Raw genomic sequence first — 24,258 nt, 5'->3', positions numbered from 1 at the left:
AGCGCCTCCTGGCGCGCGTTTGGCGCGATTAGCGCCGCTAGGGCAGCTGGGTATTGAAGTTTTTGTTGCTCCTCTACCGCACTCCACACGGCTGCAAGACCCAGAGATGGAGCAGGGGTCGGCGGCGGGAGGCGGGAGGACGAAGGCACCAGAGTCAGCTGCTGCAGGTAAGTTCAGGGGCAGCCCGGGGTCCACACAGCGTCCGTTTCTGTGAACAGAGAGTCGCCCCCTCGACCGGGGTGACTCTGTATTTGAGCGCCTCCTGGCGCGCGTTTGGCGCGATTAGCGCCGCTAGGGCAGCTGGGTATTGAAGTTTTTGTTGCTCCTCTACCGCACTCCACACGGCTGCAAGACCCAGAGATGGAGCAGGGGTCGGCGGCGGGAGGCGGGAGGACGAAGGCACCAGAGTCAGCTGCTGCAGGTAAGTTCAGGGGCAGCCCGGGGTCCACACAGCGTCCGTTTCTGACAAGATCCGACAATCTCGGAAAAAACGCCACCGCCGTTCGGAAAGTGAAGCATGTGTGATTGACTCGTGCTGTTAATCATGTGTGGTTTGCAGTCCAGGATGTTTAGATTGTAAATCCAGGATTGGAAAGGGTTGTTAAAGTGGGTTGTAGAAATAAGCAGTAATTACAGAGAGTTGTGCTTCGGGAAGTGTACAGTTATCCATGATCGAAGGTTGTCACAGATGCAGCGTAGTATGACAGTGTCTTCCATAGAAGAGATTTTCAATTAGAACTCTGCCATTCACTGTTGGGACGGGACGTCCCCTGCATGGTAGAGTGGGTTGCCCTGCTCGGAGTATTTGCGAGTGAAACTGGTATCCTGACTTTGTTTGGCCGGCCATCAAGCTAATCTAGAGTGTGCACAGAGGCCTAGGCTTCCTTTCTTAATGTGATGTCCAGAACCTTGTCTGTGACCAGAAAGAGCTTACACGTCATGCCCTTGTAGCTTGCTCATGACTTCTGGCAATGCCATGGGTAAGCCGCATATGGCAATGGTGGCAAATTACCAACTGTATGTGACTCTTTAGCGTGAGCAGACCTTTGTCTTTGTGTCTGGAGAGAATGCATGCTACCGACCGTCTGATCCACTTTAATGAGCCCAGACCTTGTGTTAAAATTCCAATGCGTGTACTGGGTGCATGTAAGTGGTGTGGCTGAATAGCAATCTACGGTGCTAGGCCTCGGTGCATGTTGAGAGTCTGCCAATTTGGACTGGCAGAAACTAGTTTGGTTGGCCCCTGGTTCAATGGCATAGCTAGACCTACTGCCACCAGGGGTGGACCCTCCTAAGTTTGCTGCCCAGTACATGTAAGAGCAGGGGGGATGGCGGCTGATGGACGACTTGTTCTGGGAGGGGGGTCTGGAAGCCGACGGATGACTTGTTCTCAGGGGGGGATGCTGATAGGTGACAGACAATCCTTGCTCACCTCCGCTGCCCATAAAAACAGTGCCACCCGGGGCAGACCACCCCCTCCTAGCTACACCACTGCCCTGATTTAGCCTGGACGGAGGGTGGATATAGTTTCCCCAGACAGTGTAAGCGTATTGTCTGCATTCCTCTACGTTCGTGGTGGAGTCTCAGGTGGGGAAGTGAGGGAGGATGGAGACAGGACTACTCTTAGAAATTCGATTTGGCCCTTGTTAGTAGGAGATTGCTGATTAGTTTCATCATGTTTCTCCCTGATTATTGCTTCAGGAAGGCTGAAGAGAGAGCCAGGAGCAGAGATCCCACACTTCATTGTGGCCTTGTTTCAGGACACTTGCTTGGAGCCAGTGTCATTACTACCTGCTACGAGAGCCACCACCAGAAAATGACATTTGAAAGACAACTAATAGCATTTGAAAGCACTAATAGATAAAATAAAGCAGGTGCTCGAGCACCTGCTTTATTTTATCTATTAGTGCTTCCTGATGAAGCTAATTTAGTAACTATTTTAGGATGGCGCTGGCAGCTTGCCGGCGCCATCCTAAAATAGTTACAGGACAATGGGCACTAGCAGGGAGCTCACTCAAGGGACCCCTGCGCTCTTCGGTGTGATGGCAAAGTTAATCAGCCCCCCCAAAAATGTGAGTTTTGTCGAGGCTGGGCAGGTGTGCGTTCTCCCCATATCTATCGTCGAAAATTAGCTTTGATGCTTGATGGAGGCCTTTGCATTATTGACTTTCACAAGCTCAATCCCTGTGCAGTTCCTGTGACCACGAGCTTCTCTGATCCGTGCCTGTCCTTTTATGCACACAAGAGGCATGTGAACTCGCATATAAGGCTCGCCCGTTTGGCCCTGCCCCTCACACTAGCGATGTGCACCGTTTTCCCACCCTTTACCCACTATGAAGGACAGCTCACTCCAGGGACCCCGGTTCTCTTCGGTGTGATGGCAAAGTTAATCAGCCCCCCCGAAAATGTGAGTTTTGTCGAGGCTGGGCAGGTGTGCGTTCTCCCCATATCTATCGTCGAAAATTAGCTTTGATGCTTGATGGAGGCCTTTTCATTATTGACTTTCACGAGCTCAATCCCTGTGCAGTTCCTGTGACCACGAGCTTCTCTGATCCGTGCCTGTCCTTTTATGCACACAAGAGGCATGTGAACTTGCATATAAGACTCGCCCGTTTGGCCCTGCCCCTCACACTAGCGATGTGCACAGTTTTCCCACCCTTTACCCACTATGAAGGACAGCTCACTCGAGGGACCCCGGTGCTCTTCGGTGTGATGGCAAAGTTAATCAGCCCCTCCCCAAAATGTGAGTTTTGTCGAGGCTGGGCAGGTGTGCGTTCTCCCCATATCTATCGTCGAAAATTAGCTTTGATGCTTGATGGAGGCCTTTGCATTATTGACTTTCACGAGCTCAATCTCTGTGAAGTTCCTGTTACCACGAGCTTCTCTGATCCGTGCCTGTCCTTTTATGCACACAAGAGGCATGTGAACTCGCATATAAAGCTCGCCCGTTTGGCCCTGCCCCTCACACTAGCGATGTGCACCATTTTCCCACCCTTTACCCACTATGAAGGACAGCTCACTCCAGGGACCCCGGTGCTCTTCGGTGTGATGGCAAAGTTAATCAGCCCCCAAAAATGTGAGTTTTGTCGAGGCTGGGCAGGTGTGCGTTCTCCCCATATCAATCCCTGTGCAGTTCCTGTGACCACGAGCTTTTCTGATCCGTGTCTGTCCTTTTATGCACACAAGAGGCATGTGAACTCGCATATAAGCCTCGCCCGTTTGGCCCTGCTCCTCACACTAGTGATGTGCACCGTTTTCCCGCCCTTTACCCACTATGATCCGTAAATCTGCGAATCCGCAAATTCGTGGATTTTGCGGATCCGCGAATCCGCAAATTTGCGGATTGTGGATCCGCGAAATCCGCCCATGCTTACTTAGGAGTCCCTCTTTAGTACCATCTTGTCTCATCTTGTAACCTCCCATGAGAACACCCCCTGTTATGTGTGTTGCTACTCGGTATTCTTTACTTAGAGCCTCTGAGCCCTATTTGGTTAAATGTTTTTTTTTACCTGCTGTTGCAGGCAGGACACGCTCTCTCGCAACACTTCTTTTTTGTTTTTCATAGCACTGCATGTCTCATGGTGGCAATGCCTTTGGTTTGTTGTCACTGAGGCACAGGGTCAATACTGATTTGCATATGGCAATGACTGAACTGGGGTGGCGTGGTGAGCGAAATAACGATGGATTAAACCCAGATCTGTGACTGGGAGGGAAAGTTTTGCCAATGTGAAACATTCCGTCCATCAACTTGTGTGTTTTGCTGTTCGCCCTATGTGGGAAGGGTATACCCAGACGTGGGTCCCGTGCTCACTACGCCACTTGAGTCAAGCTATCCTGGCTGATGACGGCTGATAGCCAGAAACCGGTCCTAGGATGCTTGATTCTGGTCCAGTGAAGACATGGCTAGGCAGTTCGGACTGGACTGTTCCCATGAGGCACAGGGTCAAGACTGATTTGCATATGGCCATGTCTGAACTGGGGTGGCGTGGTGAGCAAAATAACGATGGATTAAACCCAGATCTGTGACTGGGGATGAATGTTTTGCCAATGTGCAACATTCTGTCCGTCACCTTGTGTATTTTAATGCCTTTGGTATGTTGTTTGCGGCGCCGAACGCGGTTGCATGGTTTTTTTTTCTTCCTATTTGTTATCTTTTTTATCCTAAAGCGCCCCATTCCGCGCTTACATTTTAATGGCGGCCGCGCCCCTATCTTTAGACAAGCTGCGTCTTAAGAAATGAGTGTGGCCGACATTAAAGTGAAAGTGCAGCGTGGGGGGGGGTTGCATTTGTGGAGAGTTTAAGCTATTGGCATTGTAAATGACAATGCCTTTTATTTATCTATTTTGAAAACCAAAACATAAATAAAAGGCATTGTCATTTACAATGCCAATAGCTCAAACTCTTGCAAATGCAAGACTTATTGCATTGCAAATGCTACCTACTCTTGCACTGTAATGCAAGCACACCAAAAGAAGTTAAATTGTGTAGCAAACAGCCAATTGCATGAGTTGAGCGATGCTGAACTACTTTGCGTTGAGCCAAACCCCCGTTTATGTATAATATATTGAATGTGTATTGATAGGTAAACAGGCAGCTGCGCTGTCAAGCCAAACCGAAAACGACAAGAGAGAAACAAAATTGAGGAAGAAAGACTGAAGGGAATTAGAGATTCTAAACATGGAATACATTTTAGAATAAAGACAAAATGAAACCTAAATAGTGAAGGTTTCGGGGGAAATGGGGAGAGAAAGAATGAGAGCAAACAAAATGGAAGAAAATGTCGAAAGAGGAGTTACAAACTGAGGGGGTGAGGAAAGAGCGTGAGAGGGAGAGAGCGAGAAACCGAAAGACACCCGTATTCGGGTAGGAAAGAGAAAGACAAATGATATATCCTAGAAGAGGGAATGGAAAAGGGGAAGAGAAAAGTCAATAGGCAGAGCAGAGGAGAACATACGAAGAAAACTGAGAAAAACAGAAGGAAAGATATTTTGAGGAAAAAATATTCAAAAGGCGAGAAATAAGGGAGTGAGAAAAAAAGAGGGCAGGTGAAAAGTATTTACAAGGGAATGGAAAACAGAAATAAGACGGGAGGACGAAGGAAAGATTCAAATAATTTGGAAAAAATACAGGAAATATAGAAAGATTGAGATACGGGGTTAATAAAACAGAGAGACGGGAAAGTGACCATTTGGCATAAGAAAGAGGAGAGAAAGGGATAACACTGGAGAAAGAGAGAAAGGGAGTGAGGAGCCAGCATAAAGGGCGGAGTACAGAAGGGTTGAAGTGAAAGGTAGAGGGGCGAGAAGACAAGACAAACACAGAGAACAAAGGACAAAGACAGGAAAGATGTGAGCAGCGTTTGGACTGCGCTGAGCAGGGAGGGGCGGGGGAGTGCAGGGGGAGGCATGTACCCACCCCCATCCAGCGGGCAGGTAATGGGCCATTTCCTGCCAGAGCATGGGGGGTTGTACAAGAATGCGTTCACCTTTTATGGTCAACGGGGTGGGGGCAGCCCAGCAGCAGGGGGTGGAGAAGGTGGCGATAGAGGGAGGGGGGAAGGAGGTAGGCGGAAAGAGGGCGAGAGGGGAGGTTCGAGGTGCAAGGAGGGAGGAGAAGGTGGGGAATAGGGAGGGAGGAAGCGTGTGAGTGGGGGGGTAGCGGGGAAGGGCGGTGATGTCAGCAGGACTGGCCCTCGTAAAAATCACAGCAGAAGAAAGAGAAAGCGGAGAGAGCCTGGCATTGTCTTGCGTCCAGGGGGACACCCGTGGAGGCGGAGGACAGCTGCGCGCCGGGCTGAGGGCACGGGGTGCTGACAGCAGAGGGCCCCCTGCCGTACGGGGCGGAGAGACGTCAGCAGCAGAGCACAGGAGCCCCGCAGCATAAGAACAGAGGGACCGGCGGACGAGGGCGGAGGCGGACCGGCAGCAGCGGGACCCCTGCAGACAGCAGCGCCCAGGCGGAGTCCCTTTGTGTCCGGCCAGGTAGGATGTCCTGCCGCCCGGGCTTTTTTTTTTTGCTCTCAGTCTCGGGGTGGGCAGTCTAAATCCCCGCACCTCACACGCATCAGCTGGACACACCGAGGGGAGATAGGTGTGTACTGTGTGTGGGGGGTAGGGGAGCTGTGTTTGTGTATGGGGGGGCTCCTACACGCACACTCCTTATTTTCAAATGGGATCGCAGGGGGCAGATCAGTTACAGACGTGTTATGGGACAATGGTACAGCTACAAACTGAAATGCAAAGGAGACCACTTATTTCAATGTAGACCGTGTTCGCGGGGCTTGGTGCTCCCTATAGCCCCAACTTCCTAAGTCGGGGTTCTCTCCCATGATCCCATTATTTAGGTGTCTTGACTTCTCTTATAACTCTACCCCCCAAAATGTTCTCTAACTTCTTTTACTGCCCCAGTTCTCAGGCATGCGTGCTCTCCTATTCCAATCCTCATGTCTGTGCCGCCTTCTTTGGCTCCAGTCCGTAGGTGTGTCCTCTCCTTTGACTCCAGTTCCCTGGTCTGTGTCCCTCCTTCAGCTCCAGTTCTCAGGTTTGTGCCCCCTTCTTTGATTTCATTTCTCAGGTTTGTGTCCCCCTTTGACTCCAGATCTCAGGTCTGCGTCCTCCCCTTTTGATCCAGTTCTCAGGTCTATGTCCCTCCTTTTCCTCCAGTTCTCAGGTATGTGTCCCTCATGTGGCTCAAGTTCTCAGATTTATTTCCCCCCTTTTGCTCCAATTCTCAGGTCTGTGTCCCCTCCTTTGGCTTTTTTTTCCTCAGGTCTGTGCCCCTCCTTCAGCTCCAGTTCTCAGGTCTGTGTCCCTACTGTGGCCCCAGTTCTCAGATCTGTGCCCTTCCTTTTGCCCCAGTTCTCAGGTCTGTGTCCCTTCTTTAGCTCCAATTCTCAGGTATGTGCCCCTTCTTTGACTTAAGTTCTTAGGTCTGTGTCCCCCCCCCCCCCCACCTGACTTCAGTTCTCAGGTCTGTGTCCCTACTGTGGCTCCAGCTCTCAGGTCTGTATTCCCTTCTTTGGCTTCAGTTCTCAGGTCTGTGTCCCCCTTTGACTTCAGATCTCAGGTCTGCGTCCTCCCCTTTTGCTCCAGTTCTCAGGTCTATGTCCCTACTTTTGCTCCCGTTCTCAGGTCTGTGCCCCCTCCTTTTGCTCCAGTTCTCAGGTCGGTGTCCCCTCCTTTTGCTCCAGTTCTCAGGTATGTGTCCCTCCTTTTGCTCCAGTTCTCAGGTCGGTGTCCCCTCCTTTTGCTCCAGTTCTCAGGTATGTGTGCCTCCTTTTGCTCCAGTTCTCAGGTCTGTGTCCCCTCCTTTTGCTCCAGCTCTCAGGTCTATATTCCCTTCTTTGGCTTCAGTTCTCAGGTCTGTGTCCCCCTTTGACCTCAGGTCTGCGTCCTCCCCATTTGCTCCAGTTCTCAGGTCTATGTCCCTACTTTTGCTCCCGTTCCCAGGTCTGTGCCCCTCCTATGGCTCTAGTTCTCAGGTATTTGTCCCTCCTTTTGCTCCAGTTCTCAGGTATGTGTCCCTCCTGTGGCTCAAGTTCTCAGGTCTATTTCTCTCCTTTTGCTCCAATTCTCAGGTCTGTGCCCCCTCCTTTGGCTTTTTTTTCCCTCAGGTCTGTGCCCCTCCTTCAGCTCCAGTTCTCAGGTCTGTGTCCTTACTGTGGCCCCAGTTCTCAGGTCTGTGTCCCTTCTTTAGCTCCAATTCTCAGGTATGTGCCCCCTTCTTTGACTTAAGTTCTTAGGTCTGTGTCCCCCCCACCTGACTTCAGTTCTCAGGTCTGTGTCCCTACTGTGGCTCCAGTTCTCAGATCTGTGTCCCTTCCTTTTGCCCCAGTTCTCAGGTCTGTGTCCCTTCTTTAGCTCCAATTCTCAGGTATGTGCCCCCTTCTTTGGCTTCTTTTCTCAAGTATGTGTCCCCTCCTTTTGCTCCAGCTCTCAGGTCTGTATTCTCTTCTTTGGATTCAGTTCTCAGGTCTGTGTCCCCCTTTGACTTCAGATCTCAGGTCTGCGTCCTCCCCTTTTGCTCCAGTTCTCAGGTCTACGTCCCTCCTTTTGCTCCAGTTCTCAGGTATGTGCCCCCTCGTTTTGCTCCAGTTCTGAGGTCGGTGTCCCCATCCTTTTGCTCCAGTTCTCAGGTATGTGTCCCTCCTTTTGCTCCAGTTCTCAGGTATGTGTCCCTCTTGTGGCTCAAGTTCTCAGGTCTATTTCTCTCCTTTTTCTCCAATTCTCAGGTCTGTGCCCCCTCCTTTGGCTTTTTTTCCTCAGGTCTGTGCCCCTCCTTCAGCTCCAGTTCTCAGGTCTGTGTCCTTCCTTTTGCCCCAGTTCTCAGATCTGTGTCCCCCTCTTTGACTTAAGTTCGCAGGTCTGTGTCCCCCCCCCCCTGACTCCAGTTCTCAGGTCTGTGTCCCTTCCTTTTGCCCCAGTTCTCAGGTCTGTGTCCCTTCTTTAGCTCCAATTCTCAGGTCTGTGCCCCCTTCTTTGGCTTCTTTTCTCAGGTATGTGTCCCCTCCTTTTGCTCCAGCTCTCGGGTCTGTATTCCGTTCTTTGGCTTCAGTTCTCAGGTCTGTGTCCCCTTTGACTCCAGTTCCCAGGTCTGTGCCCCTTTTTTGGTTTCATTTCTCAGGTCTGTGCCCCCATCTTTGGTATAATTTCTCAGGTCTGCGTCCTCCCCTTTTGCTCCAGTTCTCAGGTCTGTGTCCCCCCCACCCCTTGACTCCAGTTCTCAGGTCTGTGTCCATACTGTGACTCCAGTTTTCGTGTCTGTGCCCCCTTCTTTGGATTCAGTTCTCAGGTTGGTGTCCCATCCTTTAGCTCCAGTTCTCTGGTCTGTGTCCCCTCCTTTAGCTCAAGTTCTCTGGTCGGTGCCCCTTCTTTGGCTTCAGTTCTCAGGTCTGTGTCCCTCCTTTAGCTCCAGTCCTCAGGTCTGTGTCCCTCCTTTTGCTCCAGGTCTCAGATCTGTATTCTCTTCTTTGGCTTCAGTTCTCAATTCTGTGTCTCCCCTTCAGCTCCAGTTCTCAGGTCGGTGTCCCCTCCTTTTGCTCCAGTCCTCAGGTCTGTGTCCCTCCTTTAGCTCCAGTTCTCAGGTCTGTGTCCCTCCTTTGCTCTAGGTCTCAGGTCTGTGCCCCTCCTTTAGCTCCAGTTCTCAGGTCTGTGTCCCTCCTTTGCTCTAGGTCTCAGGTCTGTGTCCCTCCTTTGGCTCCAGTTCCCAAGCCTGCATCATGTCCATCTCTTCAGGTCTGTGCCTCTCCTTTAGCCCCAGTTCTCAGGTCTGTGTCCCCTTTAGCTCCAATTCTCAGGTCTATGTCCCCTTTAGCTCCAGTTCTCAGGTCTGTGTCCCTCCTTTAGCCCCAGTTCTCAGGTCTGTGTCCCTCCTTTGGCTCTAGTTCTCAGGTCTGTGTCCCCTTTAGCTCCAGTTCTCCGGTCTGTGTCCCCTTTAGTTCCAGTTCTCAGGTCTGTGTCCCTCCTTTAGCTCCAGTTCTCAGGTCTGTGTCCCTCCTTTAGCTCCAGTTCTCAGATCTGTGTCCCCTTTAGCTCCAGTTCTCAGGTCTGTGTCCCCTTTAGCTCCAGTTTTCAGGTCTGTGTCCATCCTTTAACTCCAGTTCTCAGGTCTGTGTCCCTCCTTTAGCTCCAGTTCTCAGGTCTGTGTCCATCCTTTAACTCCAGTTCTCAGGTCTGTGTTCCTCCTTTAGCTCCATTTCTCAGGTCTGTGCCCCTCCTATGGCTCCATTTCTCAGGCCTGCCTCATATCCATTTCTTCAGGTGTGTGTCACCCCTTTGGTTCTAGTTCCCAGGTCTGTGTTCTCTCCCGAGTCTCCTGTTTTAAGGGACGTGTCCAATTCTGGTTTCCGCTTCCTACTGTACAAGTTCCCATGCCTGTGTCTTTTCCCAGGGCTTCAGTTCCCACGCCTGGGCCCTGTCCTGTTGCTCCAGTTCACAGGCGTCGGCCCTCCCATGGCTGCAGTTCCCGCGTCTCTCTCCTCTTCTCTGGCTGCAGCTCCCGGGTCTCTCTCCTCTTCTCTGGCCCCAGGTCCAGGTGTTGTCCTACAGTTTCCAGGTCTGTGCCCTCTTCTGACCTCTGGTTCCGGTGGCCCCAGTTGCACGTCAGTGTCCTCCTGTGGCTCCAGGGACCGCCCCTCGCCCCTCTCTGCTGTGGAACGTACTTCCGCGTTCTTTACCTCCCTGGGCGACGCCCCCCTTCGGATGTACCTCCTCCTCAGAACCTGCTTCGCAGACCACCCACTCTCCGTTCTATTACGTCATTATAATGCTTAAAACAGAAGCAAGAGTCCATGGCCTCGGTCCCTAACTAGCGCCTCGACCTGCCCTTCTTGAATTCATTATCCATTCACTCGCCCAGTTCTGACACCTTCCATCACTCACACATTAATCATACACAGCCACACATGCTTAGGAGTCACCATTATTCGTGCATTCGTGAATTCATGTATTCATCCCTCCCTGGCACACACATCTGCGAGACACGCCTTCAAAGGCAGAATCCATATACATCTGACGTTTCTTGGCTCCAAAATTCCGTTTTGGATAGAGATTGAGGGAGAGGGGAGAGGACTGTAATATGGTTTAGCATTAGGTCTGCCAATTGACGCCAGGTCGGCGGCGGCCCCCCAACCATTACACAAGCCTCATCTTAACATGTGTAGGGTACCAGCCTAGCTGGGGGATTTGAAGTTCTGCTCCATCAGCATCTAGTAAAAAAAAATCCCTTATTCTAACAAAAGTTTTGTAAAAGTCGGTTTTACTTTTACGACGTGGATTACAATCGTAAAAGACACACGAGTGAGCAGATTATGTTCTCTTTGCGATACCCGAACCCCCCTTCACCTGCCATGTATTCCTGGGCATCTAAACCAAATTCTTATTTTCCAGGTGTGCACTCAAATGCTGACTGCACGACACATAGCCTATCAGCATATTATCCTGTGCACTGCTGCTATCCTCCCAAAGCATTCTGGTACATGTAGTGTCTATTCTTCTCAGATTAGTACTGTTTGGCTGGAAAATAAATATAGAGCAAAGATTCTGTGTGATGCGGGTAAGTTTCAATTCGTTTTGCATCTAGTTCTGCACTGTAAATCTTATGTATATGTGAAGCTTTTTGGCACTCACAAGACAAAACGAATATAACTTTTCAGATCAAAGTGTGAATAATGCGCCTCCTTTTATCAATTTGGGTTTAGTGCTAGCCAGGGAATATAAGTGTACATCCAGAGGGCTCGACCGTTCCAACAACATTAAAGAGATGACGTTCCTGGCAGCACATGCCTTAATGTTTTCCAGATGCGGTCTCTCGCAGCTGATATTAAATCCTCAAGCAGTGTTATTTACAGCAAAGCAGAAGATACACAAGGCTGAGGCACCGGTGAAAACCCTGCAATTTACCGCTCCTGCTCTGAGAGCAGACAAGGTTTTGACTCTTTTTCTCTGAATAAACACATGTATTGCATGATCCTGGTGTGGTTCTCAACTGCTGTTTCTAAAGTAAGAACCCGTAGTACCAAAGCGCTCAAAAAGTAGTCCGGAAAAACAATTTAAACCTTCCCAAAAATGTATTTGGTTAGGTTGATTCTAGCCCGATGGATGGTTGTAGACCGTAAACGTGTATTGAAACCAGGAAAAAACGGCCGACACGTGTTTCGTCACGAGGTGACTTCTTCAAGGTTATACAGTTAGTCAGTCAGAGGTTGCGCAGTTGGTGGGAGAAATAACTTGTAGGCTTGATATGTCATTATAATGGAGATTGTTCCATGTTCTTGAAGTTGTAATAAGAATGGGTGTGTCCGAAATAGTTAATCGCGCTCCAGTTCAAGTCAGTGCCCTACCCGCCCAGAAACAGGCCATAGAAACTCAGGAAAATTATATTTGCCGTCTATGGAGTTGACACAGTCCCGACAAGCCAACGTGGAGAAACCCTGCTAAACTTCTCTGATTCGAATTTGAAATGTTAGTGTCCTGGAAGCTGTTTCCGAGCTATTGATTGAATAATGTATCCAAACAAGCAAAGAAGATTTACTCCTCCACCCCCTTCGGGATATTTTTAGACTACCCCAATGCACCTGAAATCTATCACAAATAAAGACCTGTTAGCACCCATGAAATCAGACATGAAGAAGACAACTAAAGATTAAAGGAGTGCAAAGAAGTCATACATGCTCTCCAGTCACATCTAACTTTTCTACAGGTCACATTCAGTAACATTGCCTCATTCAGTAAGTGAGGCTTGGGGGTGTGAAGGGGGGCTGTCCCTTCAAGCACGTGAACGCCAAAATTGGGTGAACTGATTTTCTGCTCCAGTCAATGTGGACTCACCCTAAACAGAAGTTTGTAGTGGTTGTCTGATCCAGGCAATGTAGGATCCAGTGACAGAGGTGGTTGGGGTGGTTTGTCTCAGTGTTGGATCTTCCTTTAAGAGATGGTTGTGGTTGTTGTCAACACTGGGTAGTGTTGCCTCCTTTCTCATGAAAGGGTTGGAGTTAGTGTCTCCTCTGGCCCAGGGCGGACTCTCAAAACTGTGCACCAAGGAGGCACCCATCATATTGCCCCCTCCCCCCAATCTGTATACCCGACCAGCACTTGGGCGATGGGTTTAGCTAAGCATGGCTGCTGTGTGCTACTGGCCAGTGTAAAGGGTGCCTTCAGATCAGGTATCCTGTGGGTCTTCAATGCGCTCTATTCATGGTGCTTACAGCATCTCTGAAGCCCTGCCTCTCCCTTACAGCTTTCCCACTGTGGCGGAATTTGTTGCTGGTTGAGTCCTGCAGCCATGATTCATTCTGAAAGAGCAGGCATGGTTTACAATGATGCAATCTTTCGACCTGTAGGCGCATGTTCGATACTTTGTTCTCACTCACTTTCTAACTACATTAAGAGGACGCTGCTAAGTTGTGGAATTTCTAAAGGTGAGGTTTACCCACAGCCAGCCCCGAATGGCTTCAGTATGCTTCGGTGCAGACCTCGCTAGGCCTCGTTGGGGCATGCTTCTTCCTGGCCTAACATTTCACTAAGTTGTATTCAGTCAAACCTCATGGGCTCTCCAGGAAATGCAGTACATTAGCAGCCCCCGTGGGCCTTTGTGGTACTTTGTCAGACTCATTAGGGATGAGAGACCTGCCTAAGCCCCAGTAGACCTTCTTACATCTCCATTCAGATGCCTCGGCTGGCCTGACTGCATATGTTATGTTATGCTGCATCTGTTGCTGCCCTGTGCTATCGCAGGACTGATACTCTGCGGTGTACCCTCATGTGTTCCTGTATGTCTCTATGGAGAGTGGGGGGGTCATAGTAAGTCCATGCATCACACCCAATTCTTCCCGCATACAAGTTATTCCTGACAAGTGGTCTCGTCTTGTTGTGAGGATCTCGTTGCTGCTCTTATGCGTAGTAATGTTTATCACATCACATGGGGGATGCACTAACCAATGTGTCAGTCAGAGGTCTTGCCGTGGGGAGCGGGAATTGAGAGCGCAGGATCGCCTGTGGTCCTGATGCTTGAGGAGACATATTTTATGCCCTACAGGGAGGAAAGGTGATTTGTAGTTCTGTGATGTGGCATACTAGGGAATTCCTAAATTTGCTGGCTCGGATCTATGACAGTCCAGTTGTTTTGTGTTGAGGCGCGACTTGTAAGAGTGTGTGAGGTAGGAGGGTGCGAACAGGGCAGTCAGTGTGGCACCCTTTTAGATGATCCCTGGCCTTTCTCATTCCTTGGAGTGCTCGTGTGTTATGCATAGTGCCTCGAAAGGGATCCTTGTGTGAAACCAGCAGCCATTGTAGAGTCAAGAGAGCTGGATTAATGTGGTCCCGGGGTTTAGGAAATAGAAGCCTGGCTACTGGATTTTGGACTTGTAGCAGTTTGATCAGGAGGAATTTCGACGCTTCTAGACAGAGATTGTTCGAAACACCGAGGCAACAGCGTGTAAGGGTAGCTGTTGACCGAACTCTGTAGGGACATCCTAGGTGGCGGAAGACCCATTTTAAGATGATGAGCCTATTCATATAGGCTCTGAATATGCATATTGTATTTTGGATTCAAAGTCTAAAAAGCCTGAGGGTATACCTGATCAGCACAGATGACATACACTACCAACTAGTGTGTAGAGGATTTCTGTTTTGTTTGGAAAGATTAAAGTGATCCAGTCTTTGACGGTGAGAAAGCGAGGTCGCAGTTTTGAAGGTAATTCAGACGGCCCCCTCCCATTTTAGGTCTGGGGCCATATTTTTGACGCTTTCCTCCAGACCTGACTATGCACCACCGACTGTTTGCCAGAATATCGACAATAAAATGCCATCTGAATTAATTATTTTGGCCTGCTTACCATTTTACAATGTTTATTACACAATATTTCTCAGATGTTTAGGGCTTTCCTGTAGCCCATATACCACCGTGGGGGGAGGGAGGTGTCACACAGCTCTAGGCACCGTGTAGTATAAACCAGCTTTCACCAACTGCTAAGGGAGATTAAAATAAAAGAGAGGGAGTTTTTAATTACTCCATTGATATGGAATAAAATGAAGGAATTTTAAAGCGGTAAACAGTTAAAGAACTTTTTTGCTTAAAAAATGAGGATGGTCCCGCCTAAATTGTGTGTTTTGCCAATGCATCTGAGTCTAGTACAGCAGTGGCAGACACTGTCCTTTATGACGAGGAACATGTTTCCCAGTGAACTGTTCACGGGCCAGACTCTAAATTCACGAATGAAAGCCGTACGCCTCCCAGGCGGCAGGCACAGGCTCGCCCATGGTATAATCTTGATAGTGCCAGCCAGTGACTGAAATACCAGCTGGGGGGCTCGACCCTGTTGGTTGACCAGAGGCACAGTCAACATGGCCATCCAGAGATGTTTGACCATTTACGAAAACGGCAAAAAATCGTAGGCACCGCAGAAGTTCTCTCTTTCTATAGGAAATGGCGGCGCTCCCTCCCAGACATGCAGGCTCGCCATGGGCCCTTTGACCCGGAGCATCTACATTGCTTAGGCCTTGACGACGGGAGATAGTAACTAGGCGGAGAAGTTCTGTGTGCGCGCACAGACACATTCCGTCCCACCTTTCTCGCTTCAACTCAGCAATGAACAGACAAGCCAAGGGAAGGACTCCGAATAAATAACTCGACCTCCCCTTTTTTACTTAATTTATTTTTGCACTTTTAGATAGCGCAAACGTGTCTCTTGGGCGTTAGAGCTCTTTACGTAGAGTCAGACGTTACGCTTTTTTCCAGGCAGGAGAAGGGTGAGTGAGTGAGTTGCCAGGAGTGACAGGATGTTGATCTGACTACTGAGGCCAGGAGAAGAACCTGGTTGACCAGTTCGAACGTTGGCAGCTCTAGTCGTTAGGCCACTGGCCCAGTTTACACCTGCGCCAGGAAATGCCAAACCTTCACTAGGACCTCTGGATTGATGAAGTGGTGTGGACCAAATAATATGACGAGGTTGACTAAATTATGCGGCAAGAAAATATAATTTTGCGGCTCATTTTGTGATGGCATTACTTGATTGTTTACATTTTTTTAACACCGAGTATACATTTCACCATATTAGTACCCGTTTAACACCCACATTCAGCAATAAGCAACAGAATGGCGACCAGTCAACTTTTGCGAAGGGCATGCCACTGCTCAGCATCGCGTGTCACAGCTTTTTAAGTAACATTTGATCAACATTGTTTTGTTAAAACTCGGCGGATTGTACAGCAGATTATGAAAATGTGGAAAAAGCAGTAAAACCATAATTATGCGGAAGCGCCGCGGCTGTAAAAACGCATAATTCCAGTGGCCCTGCACTACAAATACTTCTTCGCGCAGGTTTTTGGCGGGTATGTGGGGTTAATATCAAGTTAGAACTTGTCAAGCAGCTGCTCCGAGCCGCAGCCACGGAGGTCAACGTGGGGTCAGAGTTCGGCTCTGGGCCCTGGGCTTCTACTGCCCTGAGCCGGATTCAGGTGACGACGCCGCCTGACCAGCGGGAGTTCGCGAGATAAGCCAATCACTGTGCTACCCCCACAACTCATCGTCCCAGGTAGCCTGTTCGCTTTTGCCAGCCGGAGTGAGTGGCTCAATCCTAGGTGTCACCTTTGTGCCCAAAGCCTTCGCTTTCACTAAGCCTGGCACGTGACCAGATTGTCCACTAGCCCCGTGGCACCCAGGAGACGCTGGCCTGCTAGACAATCCACTCACTCATCAACAGGCCAGAGTATCAGATTGTCTCACTCCACCACAAAAATACAGAAACAAGCAGGCGGCAATGAAAGTGATACTGCAGTGTTTACAAAGCGCATAAGGCCAGCCTTGCGCCGCTTGGAAGATCTGCTAATAGCAGGAGGGTGTGGTTATGAATAGCATTAGAGAACAAGGCGCGGGTCATCGGGAGCTTGGCATTAAGTGTGATAGGAATCAGAAATGAGACACAAAGTGTAGCCAGAGAGGCTCAGGACACAACCAATGGCAGACTCTTGCTTGAATCTGTGACCCGTCGTGACCTTACAAACAATGCTAATCTCGTCACATTGTTTCACAGAACTATGCTAAACAGTGAACTAATACAGGACACATCCTATCTGCCTCTCCTTAGATAAACCTCCCACCAACCTTCGTGCCCCACCCCAGACCTATTAGTTCTCTCCTTTTTACCAAGCCTACATGTCAAGTTCCCGGGAATACCAGTTATTTGCAGGTATATGGCACTGCAAAGCCACTGGACATTCACACCTGAAAAATTCAATCACTGTACATGGGATTATACAAGACACAAATACAACTCACAATATCAAGCAAGAAGTAAAGGCATATTTTCTCCAACGAGCGTTCAGAGATAGGTTACACGAGAGGTTGCAAAGTTCTACACTTGCAACCCCACTATACGGATTTGAAAACCTATGATGTAATTATCGAACCTCCCTAGGCTGGATTAAATAACAAAATTGTCTGTCTACAGTAAGCTGTGTTTACGAATAACGAATGTTCATGCTCTTTTGGGAAAGTTATGAACGCACCCTTCAACTTGCTTCCCCCTCCCATGCATCTTGTGTTGCTTCCGGTCCCCGATGTTGCTTCAACCCCCGCCACCAGTCCCTGCTGTTGCATCCGCAAACTTGCCACCATAGTTGATTCCCCCACCCGTTTTACCTACCCCCCTGGTGATTCCATACCCCACCTGTACTTGCTGCTAACCCCACCCGCTTTGCAATAAAAAAAAACACTTTCTCAGATTTTTTCCCCCCTGATTATTAGTCGATCCGAGTTGAAACAGCCAATAAAAAGGGGGCAAAAGCAGCCACATCACTTTGCAGGCTCGCGCAGAAATTGAATCCAAAGGTGTTTTAGGTTTTGCCTAGCACTAATTCTCTTGTAAACTAAGAAGAAACCTGAAAACGGGCTAAGCCATCCCATAACTTGCCATCACTTACCAATTGGTTGGTTTCAACGTCACTCTCATTTCCTAGCTTCTTGTCACTCAGCACCTACTGCTCACCATTTGCTTCTTCCAAATGTTTCCAGTGTTTCTCTATGTTGTGGAGCATGGACCAAGCACAGTTTTCTGTCTATGGCCTGTGTCTTTCAAATGGCTGCACTCCCCTGTAGGTTCTTTTTAGGTCTCGCCTGTCGATGCGCATGCGCATCGAGCAAGCGAGACTATGGTGGCTTATCCACTCTTTATCCAACTTGCAAGGAATCGTGGCGATTCCTTGCAGTGCACGAGAAATTTAAGCTCCATGCGCATGGAGCTTAAAAGCGCGTGCACATGCCCCCAGCCGCCTGCCTTGCCTACTCTCCCAGCTGGTGCCGCTCCACCCCCTGCGGCATCAAAGGCTTTCACGGCCGGCCGGCCATGCTTTCAGTTTCACGACCGGCCGGCCGTGTGAAGTACATTTCAAAGCCCGCTCTCCCTGCTCCGCCCCCTGCTCCGGCCGAGACGCATTTCTCCTCCCTCCTCCCCCCTCCTGGGTCAGGTTACCCTGCTTTCTCTTTCGCTTTTTTTTCACCCGGTGACATTGTTGCCTTTAGCCCTTCCCTCACCTCCTTAAGCCGTTACTCGTTGCCTCTTACTCTCTCTCTCACACATGCACACTCTTTTGCCCTCTCTCTCGTCCCTCACTTTATGCCTCTCTCCCTCCTTCTCGTTTTGTCTCTCTAAATCTCTCCTCTGTTCTCTCTCTCATCTACTTCTTCTCTGTTCACCTCTCTCCTTGCCGTCTCCTTTGTCTCACACTCTAATATCCTTCACGATAAAGTCTCCTATGCCAGATGCACTTCTCTTTCCCCTTCAGACTGCAAGGGCTCTTTCCCAACACCCCACCCCCACACCTTTACCCCCCACCCTCACCTGTCTTAACTCACTCTCTATTTGATCTTCTTCCTCGTACTCATACACTCGCGTTCATTCCCAACACCCCACCCCCACACCTTTACCCCCCACCCTCACCTGTCTTAACTCACTCTCTATTTGATCTTCTTCCTCGTACTCCTACACTCGCGTTCAGGAGTCTCGCCTTCTCTACACCGCGGAGCTTTCTGTGTCAGTCCAGCCGCTTCTTTCTGTCTTCATTTACTGTCTCCTGCACAAAACGGCTTTCCTCTCATTGGCATTGCTTTTCTGCTCTTTTCAACCTTGGTGGTGCTAATAACTAAGATGGTTGGGGAGAGGGGGTGCGTGAGGAGCACGGCATGCATTTTTTCCCCTTTGAGAGCAAAACCTCTGTGCTGACACTGTGTATGCAACGCATGTTATTTCTAAAGACATTATCAGCCGTAAGCTAACGAATGCCAGCGTAAAGTAAACGCCTCCCTTGTGTGTTCTGTTCACAGTAATCTCTGTTGTATTGATGTAAATATTTAAATAATGGAGAGGGAAGGAAGTCCTAGCCCTACCCCCCAACCACCCCTCCCCCCGCCCCACCCCCGAAGAGCATTTCTAGACTCAGCCCGCCTAACACTAATGCGCCTTTAATTAATCCAACTCAGTTGTAAATTATATAAAATCTACTTCAAATCCTGCCCAAATCGCACTATTTGCATATTTATTGCCTAATGGGGGTAGAAACTCTAGTTATAGTGAGTGAATGGTAAAAAAAAATGCATGATTGACCTAATACTGGCGGGCATTTTACTCTCAATAGGTAGGATATTTTACATTATACACCACTACCTGTAAACAAATGTGACAGAAAGGTAAAATAAAGTCACGTTCCAATTAGGAAAAACATTAGCTGTGTGCAGCCAAAAATCAGTGTTGGCAGGACCTAGGTCACATACTTAAATCTTAGGCTGAACATGTCATCAAGACTCTGTTTTCCCAGTTATGGGCTTTTTTTTACCAGTACTAACGTTCAGATGTATTAGTGCAACCGGCTTACTAGTATCAAATCCCAAGAGTGGAAAAAGTGTTCGGGTGACAAGGAGTCACAAAGGAGCTACTCTGCTATAAAACTCACCCACCCTCACCCTCACTCACCCTCAACCCCTCACTCACCCTCACTCACCCTCAACACCTCACAATGACTCACTCACCCTCACACATCCTCACCCTCACACACCGTCACACACCCTCTGCATAACAACACCTCTCACACCCTCACTCACACTCACACTCACGCAACGTCACACACCCGAAGCCTCACACCCCCTCACTCACACTCACCCTCACACCCCCTAACCCGCACACCGCCTAACGCTCATACCCCCTAACGCTCACACCCCCTAACAATCACCCCCTAACCCTCACCCCTCACTCTCACCCCACACCCTCACCCCCTCACTCTCACCCCACACCCTCACCCCTCACCCTCACCCCCTCACCCTCACCCCCTCACCCCCTCACCCTCACCCCCTCACCCACCCTCAACCCCTCACCCTCACACCCTCAACCCTTCGCCCTCAACCTCTCACTCACCCTCACTCACCCTCAACTCCTCACCCTCACTCACCCTCACTCACCCTCACCCTCACTCACCCTCACCCACACTCACCCTCCCTCAACCCCTCACCCTCACTCACCCTCAACCCCTCACCCTCACCCTCACCCTCAAACCTTCACCCTCAACCCCTCACTCACCCTCACTCTCACTCAGCCTCAACTACTCTCACTCACCCTCAACCCCTCACCCTAACTCACCCTCACCCTCACTCACCCTCAACACCTCACTCACCCTCACCCTCACTCACCCTCAACACCTCACCCTCAACCTCAACCCCTCACCCTCACTCACACTCACCCTCACCCTCACTCACCCTCACTCTCACTCACCCTCAACCCCTCACCCCCACTCACCCTCACTCACCCTCACTCACCCTCACTCTCACTCACCCTCAACCCCTCACCCTCACTCACCCTCAACCCCTCATCCTCACTCACCCTCACCCACCCTCACCCTCACCCTCACTCACCCTCAACCCCTCACCCTCACACAGTGCAATAGGTCTCAGACCATTTCAGTTAGAGCTTTAAGAAATGTTTATGGCTTTTTTTATTTGTAATTCTTTATCATTGGCTACAGGAAACAAAAATGCTAAACATTTACAAAAAAAACCCATAAACAATTCTAAAAGCACTAACTCTAATGGTGCAAGACCTATTGCATTTCCAATGCTTGTTCATATTTTGGCATGCACTCTAAAAAGTGCACGTGTCTGCAGTCCCTCCCAACGTCCACGCTCTTGCCTCAATCTCTCTCCTCACGCTGTCCATTGTGTTGCTGCTCCCTTCCTCATTCCTCGCACCTCTTGTGTTGCTTGCTCTCTGCTCTCCTCCCACTGTCCATTGTGTTTCAACTCTCTCCCTCCTCCCCGCATCTCCCTGCTGTTCCCTTGTGTTGCTTCCGCTGCCCTCGGCCCCCTCTATTGCTTCTCCCTCCCTCCTCCCCTGCACCTCCCTCATGTTGCCTGCCCCCGCTTTTTTTAAGACACATTTCACAGTAGTGTGAGCTGCTGTGCAACATGGCTTAAAGGGGGAAAAAACGCAATTTTGCGGTCAGCGCTGACCGAGTCATAACGCAATTTTTCGTAACTTTAAGCCATGTTGCACAGCAGCACATTATCACCGTGCAACACGTCTAAAAAAACATTAATAAAGCCAATAGATCATCTCTCATAGTTGAAACCTACTGGCTTTGCCAGTGCTTGTTTTTCTCTTATTTAGCCAAACTGTACAACATTGCTAAAACGTATAGGCAAAGCCAAAAAGTCCCAAAGGTGAGATCTGGTCTCTCCTTCAACTTGCAATTGTGTGCAGATAAGGGCAAAGCATTCTTCCAGGGGGGCAGTGACTTTATCAACATATTTCCAGTGGGGCTGATTGCCTTGATCTCCTGTGAACTAGGCGCCCCTGCGATCGGTCCTCATACTCCCCGCTGGACCTACTGTTCACCTGCCTCCCAGCGCTTAAGGGCTCACTGAAACTCTGAAACATGCTCATCCCTTCAAATACCATGCCTAGCAGACACAAACAAGCAATAGCAATTTACATCTTACCTCTGCACCCAGGATAACCCCTCTTCCTGAGTTTTTCTGTCCTATCACAGAAAGTTCCACTTTCCATCTGGAACCATATTCACCAGCTCCTTCAACTATATGAGGTAACATTCTACCAAAAAACGACAAGTGGACCGTGTCCTCCTTAAAGTATCGGACGGCTCATAAGGATCCTCACCATGCCTCAGACTCATGCAGAACTTTCATGCAGAACTGCTACCTCTATTTATGTTTCTGTGAGATTAGTCAGTGGGAGCCGACCCGCAACACCCCTAAAAACCCTGGTATGAGAAAGCTTTGTTCGCACAATACAGATATGTGCCCGTCACATTTGAACTCTTAGGTCTTGTTTAAATTTCCCAAAAAGGGAAAGCTTGATCCTTTTCTACTTTTGCGAGCAGATTAACAAAAAGTTAAGACAACTCCTTCCTTTGCTAATCTCCACTAAGGTTTTGGCTCCAATACAAACCTCTGGAACCAAAGCAATGAACGTGGTCATCGACCAGGCATCTCTACCGAGCTGCTTCATGTATTTAAAAACTACCCAATGTCTGCGTCTCGCTGCATGCCTGATCTGCCTCACTGCCTGTTGTAACTTTTCCACTCATGTGCCTCGTACCCATCCCTTCTAGTCGGCTCGCTAATTCCTCGCAGTAGAAAAAACACGCAAAGGGGGCAGCATAGAGTGCAGAGATGCTCACAACTTGACCACTTCACTAGTCTCTCATTTTTTAACTTTCTTACCCTAACTAGCATCCCATCTTATGCATGTTCACATCATCCTAAGCATCCATAAGAAACCATTGCCACCAAGCAATTCTGATACTGACATCCTTTAAAAACATTGTGCATTGTACGGTACCTCCTCTCTCAAACCAAACAAGCCACTACCAGTTGCCCTTCAACGTGGTTACCATAACCAGCCTCCTCCCCTCGTCTTTTCATTATATGAGATCTAGCTTGTCAGCACAGCTGCCTACACGACGGAATACAAGGAAAAGCACTCAAATGGATCACCTCATTCCTCACCGGAAGAACCCAGAGAGTCCGCCTTCCACCATTCAAATCCGAAGCCACTGAAGTCATCTGTGGCGTACCACAAGGATCCTCACTCAGTCCCACCCTCTTCAACGTATACATGAGCCCCCTTGCGGCCATCGCTCGCCAACACAACCTCAACATCATCTCCTACGCGGATGACACTCAACTGATCCTTTCTCTCACCAATGACCCCAGCACCGCCAAAACAAACCTACACGAAGGAATGAAAGAAGTTGCCGAATGGATGAAACAAAGCCGTCTGAAACTGAACTCAGATAAAACAGAAGTCCTCATCCTAGGTACATCCCCCTCTGCATGGGACGACTCTTGGTGGCCGGAAGCCCTTGGAAAAGCACCCATCCCGACAGACCACGCACGGAACCTAGGCGTTATCCTGGACTCTTCACTCTCAATGAACAGACAAGTCAACGCCGTATCCTCATCCTGCTTCAACATTCTTCGCATGCTCAAAAAAACATTTCGCTGGATCCCCACCGAAACCAGAAAAACTGTCACCCATGCTCTGGTCACGAGCCGACTGGACTACGGAAACACCCTCTACGCAGGTACTACCGCTAAACTCCAGAAGAAACTCCAACGAATCCAAAACGCCTCAGCCAGGATCATATTAGACATCCCACGTAACGAACACATCTCTGGCCACCTGAAAGACCTCCACTGGCTACCCGTCAATAAGAGGATCACTTTCCGACTGCTAACCCACGCACACAAATCACTCTACGACATCGGACCAGAATGCCTCAACTCACGACTGTCCTTCTACACCCCCTCCCGCCAACTACGTTCTTCCAGCCAAGCCCTCGCCACTGTTCCCCGCATCAACAAGACCACCATGGGAGGCAGATCCTTCTCATACCTGGCAGCTAAAACATGGAACTCACTCCCCACCTACCTTCGCCTTACCCAGAACCACCTAGCTTTTAGAAAGCAACTTAAAACGTGGATATTTGACAAGTAAGCGTCCTCCCCTCCCTAAGCGCCCTGAGACCCTCCGGGTATGTAGTGCGCTATATAAATTCTCTGACTTGACTTGACTTGACTTCTGATGCCTATGGAATGCTTACACTTCGATGCAAGCGGCACTGTTTTACATCTCAAAAGAGTCACCATACACTAATTTATTAATCTCTTAGAAGTACTATGTGCAGAAAAACATTTTTGTCTTGAAGTTTCACTGCAGCAGACTTTTACAAAATATTTTACTTAGGCTCTGCCAATGCTTGTTTTCGCTTGCTTACTCTATCAGCAGTCTATAACCCATTTGCCCCATCAAAGGCCAAGGTTTTTTCCCAATAATCACCACACAAGACTGTTTGCTTCAAAGTATAAAGGCCTGCATCCAAAACAATTCCCGTTGAAAAGCATGCACAACTGGCAAATCCACTTTCACTGGGTCTTCAAACCACACCAACAGTGTGAATTGACCTACCGGACACAGCCAATCTCTTTCTCCCTCAAAAGTCCTTTGTATGTACATGGGGGATTCTTTCCAAGTGGGGCAACTGCCCTGCACTCTACAGCTCCATCATCACATCTACTATGCAATCCATAGACACAGGTGTCTGGCCTCCTCCTCCTCCTCCTTGTGGCCTGCTGTCACCACTCTACAGGTGGCCTTCCTCAACTACACCTTTTTCGCCTTCAAGGCTTCTTCCATTGAAGTCATGTTCCTCACTACCTTCTCCTGTGCAATGTGAGCTCAGATTTCTGAGTAAACC

The 24,258-nt window shown here is 49.3% G+C and overlaps 1 protein-coding gene across 2 annotated transcripts in view; it reads left to right on the top strand.

Moving 5' to 3' along the window:
* The first annotated feature begins 5,580 nt into the window (after nucleotides 1-5,580).
* The window catches only part of FBLIM1 (filamin binding LIM protein 1), a 112,570-nt gene continuing 93,892 nt past the window's right edge, over nucleotides 5,581-24,258 (top strand). The window contains exon 1 of one of the 2 annotated variants that reach the window (XM_086921694.1): nucleotides 5,581-5,982. The gene's annotated coding sequence lies outside the window, so the exon portion shown is untranslated. The remainder of the gene's footprint in view (nucleotides 5,983-24,258) is intronic. The other variant, XM_086921695.1, reaches the window with a different exon arrangement.

This window comes from Lissotriton vulgaris, chromosome 5, assembly GCF_964263255.1.
Source record: "Lissotriton vulgaris chromosome 5, aLisVul1.2, whole genome shotgun sequence".
In the NCBI taxonomy this organism is placed as follows: Eukaryota; Metazoa; Chordata; class Amphibia; order Caudata; family Salamandridae; genus Lissotriton; species Lissotriton vulgaris.
This window is presented reverse-complemented; position numbering and strand designations above follow the sequence as displayed.